This window comes from Gorilla gorilla, chromosome 5 (assembly GCF_029281585.2).
Source record: "Gorilla gorilla gorilla isolate KB3781 chromosome 5, NHGRI_mGorGor1-v2.1_pri, whole genome shotgun sequence".
Taxonomy (NCBI): Eukaryota; Metazoa; Chordata; class Mammalia; order Primates; family Hominidae; genus Gorilla; species Gorilla gorilla.
In genome coordinates, this window is record NC_073229.2 from 46832780 (window position 1) to 46837378 (window position 4599).

General features: G+C 36.3%; 1 pseudogene; it reads left to right on the plus strand.

The window, feature by feature from the left end:
• The first annotated feature begins 2343 nt into the window (after nucleotides 1-2343).
• LOC101130754 (olfactory receptor 2J3-like) lies at nucleotides 2344-3279 on the plus strand (annotated as a pseudogene).
• Nucleotides 3280-4599: the final 1320 nt, after the last annotated feature.

Consider the following 4599-nt stretch of genomic DNA (forward strand, 5'->3'; position numbering starts at 1 on the left):
GGCTGTGAATCCGTCTGGTCCTGGACTTTTTTTTGGTTGGTAAGCTACTAATTATTGCCTCAATTTCAGAGCCTGTTATTTGGTCTATTCAGAGATTCAACTTCTTCCTGGTTTAGTCTTGGGAGGGTGTATGTGTCGAGGAATTTATCCATTTCTTCTAGATTTTCTAGTTTATTTGCGTAGAGGTGTTTATAGTATTCTCTGATGGTAGTTTGTGTTTCTGTGTGATCGGTGGTGATATCCCCTTTATCATTTTTTCTTGTGTCTATTTGATTCTTCTCTCTTTTCTTCTTTATTAGTCTTGCTAGCAGTCTATCAATTTTGTTGATCTTTCAAAAAACCAGCTCCTGGATTCATTGATTTTTTGAAGGGTTTTTTGTGTGTGTATCTCCTTCAGTTCTGCTCTGATCTTAGTTATTTCTTGCCTTCTGCTAGCTTTTGAATGTGTTTGCTCTTACTTCTCTAGTTCTTTTAATTATGATGTTAGGGTGTCAATTTTAGATCTTTCCTGCTTTCTCTTGTGGACATTTAGTGTTATAAATTTCCCTCTACACACTGCTTTAAATGTGTCCCAGAGATTCTGGTATGTTGTATCTTTGTTCTCTCTGGTTTCAAAGAACATCTTTATTTCTGCCTTCATTTCGTTATGTACCAGTAGTCATTCAGGAGCAGGTTGTTCAGTTTCCATGTAGCTGAGTGGCTTTGAGTGAGTTTCTTAATCCTGAGTTGTAGTTTGATGGCACTGTGGTCTGAGAGACAGTTTGTTATAATTTCTGTTCTTTTACATTTGCTGAGGAGTGCTTTACTTCCAGCTTTGTGGTCAATTTTGGAATAAGTGTGATGTGGTACTGAGAAGAATGTATATTCTGTTGATTTGGGGTGGAGAGTTCTGTAGATGTCTATTAGGACCGCTTGGTGCAGAGCTGAGTTCAATTCCTGGATATCCTTGTTAACTTTCTGTCTTGTTGATCTGTCTATTGTTGACAGTGGGGTGTTAAAGTCTCCCATTATTATTGTGTGGGAGTCTAAGCCTCTTTGTAGGTCTCTAAGGACTTGTTGTATGAATCTGGGTGCTCTTGTATTGGGTGCATGTATATTTAGGATAGTTAGCTCTTCTTGTTGAATTGATCCCTTTACCATGCTCTTCTTGTTGAATTGATCCCTTTACCATTATGTAATGGCCTTCTTTGTCTCTTTTGATCTTTGTTGGTTTAAAGTCTATTTTATCAGAGACTAGGATTGCAACCCCTCCCTTTTTTTGTTTTCCATTTGCTTGGTAGATCTTCCTCCATCCCTTTATCTTGAACCTATGTGTGTCTCTGCATGTGAGATGGGTTTCCTGAATACAGCACACTGATGGGTCTTGACCCTTTATCCAATTTGCCAGTCTGTGTCTTTTAATTGGAGCATTTAGCCCATTCAAGACATTTACACCAAATATTTTATTCAATGTTTCTTGTCTAAGAAGAAGGATGTTATTTTACATAAGTCCTGCACAGTACCCAAATCAGCAAATTTAATATGGGCACAATATTATTATCTAATCCATAGTCCACAGTGAGATTTCTTAAATAGTCCCAATAATTTTGTTAATAGCCACTTTTTAAAAAAAATCCCAGATGGTACACTGAGAAATCACATCTCACTAGTCTCCTTCCATCTGGACCAGTGCCACAGCCTTTGTTTGTCTACTTAAACTCGATACTTTTGAATTGTACAGGCAAACTATTTCTCTCAATTAGAGTTTTTCTCATGTGTCTTCATTATTAGAATTAGTCTGTGTATTTTTAACATAAATATCACTGAGGTGACATCATGTCCTGTTCAGAGCAGCATCTGAGCAGTCTCGTGATGTTGGTTTGTACAAATACAGGTGATCTTAAGATCAATAAATCACTTGGTTATGTTGGTGTCTGCCAGGTTTTTCTACTGTAAACTTCACTGTTTTTCAGTTTGAAATTAACAAGAAAGCTGTGAGGAGATATTTTAGACTATGTACATGTCCTGTTCCCCATCAAATTTTTATCCACTAGTTTTGCAATCATTTATGTTTTTCTTAACACCATCATCCCTTCTATGTTTATTAATTAGGGATCTACTGTAAGGAATGGCTTTTTCTTCACCATTCATTTATTTACTCTTACTTTTTATATCAGTACGAGCTTTATAATTCTTCTTTTGTTAAGTTCATTACTACTAATGGTTAAGTTGTCCTACAATTAAATGATGGCAAGCCCTTCAAACTGGATTTTATTTTTTTTACGTATCCTGATGTTTTTTTGGAGCATTTGTTTACTGCTTTTTTGAGTTTACCTGATTTTTTTTTCTCTCAGGTAATAGGAAATGAATGATGATGGAAAAGTCAATGCTAGCTCTGAGGGGTACTTTATTTTAGTTGGATTTTCTAATTGGCCTTATCTGGAAGTAGTTCTCTTTGTGGTTATTTTGATCTTCTGCTTGATGACACTGATAGGAAACCAGTTCATCATCATCCTGACGTACCTGGACTCGCATCTCCATACTCCCTTGTATTTCTTCCTTTCAAATCTCTCATTTCTGGATCTCTGCTACACCACCAGCTCTATCCCTCAGTTGCTGGTCAGTCTCTGGGGTGTGGAAAAGACCATTTCTTATGCTGGTTGCATGGTTCAACTTTACTTTGTTCTCACACTGGGAACCACAGAGTGTGTCCTACTGGTGGTGATGTCCTATGACCATTATGCAGCTGTGTGTAGACCTTTGCATTACACTGTCCTCATGCACTCTCGTTTCTGCCGCTTGTTGGCTGTGGTTTCTTGGGTAAGTGGTTTTACCAACTCAGCACTTCATTCCTCCTTCACCTTCTGGGTACCTCTGTGTGGACACCGCCAAATAGATCACTTTTTCTGTGAAGTTCTGGCACTTTTATGATTATCATTTGTCAATACCCGTGAAAATAAACTGACCCTCATGACCACAAGCTCCATTTTTGTTCTGCTACTTCTCACCCTCATTTTCACTTCCTATGGTGCCATTGTCCAGGCTGTACTGAGGATGCAGTCAACCACTGGGCTTCAGAAAGTGTTTGGAACATGTGGAGCTCATCATATGGTTGTATCTCTCTTTTTCATTCCGGACATGTGCAGGTATCTCCAGCCACCATCAGGGAATTCTCAAGATCAAGGCAAGTTCATTGCTCTCTTTTATACTGTTGTTACACCTAGTCTTAACCCTCTAATCTACACCCTCAGAAACAAAGATGTAAGAGGGGTAGTGAAGAGACTAAGGGGGTGGGAGTGAGCCTGTGTATGTGTCATATTAACAATATAATGGAGTCTTTCCTCACAATGATTCATCCATCTGTTCATTTATCAACCATTCTTTTATTCACTCACTCTGTTAGCACTTGCTGAGCATATACTCTAACAAAGTCGTGGAGTTCCTGGTAACAGGTAGGAATAAAACACATTCAGCTTAAATACCATTCACTTTTGGAGAAAACAGCTGTGTAAAATCAAGATAAAACATCTATAGTGATGTTTTTCCATGGCACAAACCTAATGAATACAAGAAAGACTTTTCCTGATTAAAAATAAGGCATGAAATTTGTTGTAAATATTGACAAAAGTGAAGTTATAATTCCTATGAAAAGATAATACTCTCAATTTTAAAATATCTAGAATATGTCTTTTAATTTTTTGCTGTTTAGGCAGAATACTTTTGTCTTCTATCTTTAGTTTAGTTGAATACACAGCAAAATACTTCAAATCCTTTCCTCCAACACTACTTATTTTTTGTTGGATGTAAATTTTGAGAGGAATTTTGGTCCATATTCTTTGATATCCAATATCAATAGTAAGACAATAAGTTTTATGAATTGTAGCAAGAGAGACGTTGAAGCAGTGTAGTAGAAGTCGGCGTCCAAGATCCCTCTTTTTTACAAGGCAGTGAGAAGGATATTGGAGGTGAAAGGAGCTGGTAAAGCTGATCTATGTAGCTTATAAAGAAATGGTCATCACAGGCTAGGTATACTTAGGTGAGGTAAGTGCTTGGACAACTGCATTACCTAAAGAGCTATGGAGAACATTTGAGGCAAATAGAGAAGCTCTGAAAATGACTTGAAGTCAATGGGTGTATAAAAGAATTATGTTTAAATATACTGAAAAATTTTTATGATAAAAGCTGTTATATGGAAAATGTTAGTTTATTTTTATTTTTAAGCTTGTTCTAATTTGAATATTTATAGTTAATAAGTATATTAGGAATATCAATATATGGTTTCAAATAAAGAAGTATATTTTATAGAAGTTATCATTTTGTTCTATATATTATTGTCAACCATCTTCATCTGAAATAATTGCGTTATACCTAGAGCAATTTAAACTGACAGTCATAGTCAAATGATGTGGAAAAATGACTAAAGGAGAATTCAGTATAATGTAAAGTACTTGCAATGCCTGAGTTTTCTCTATAACTGGAATGTCAGCTGTAGCTTTTGAGGCCTGTGAGATTTGGATATGATTGATTCACACACTATTTCCTAAATTATAAAAATAAAAATGCATCTCGGAACTTCCCTCCAATTTCTAGTGTGACTTGCAATTGCATTGATTCTGCTGA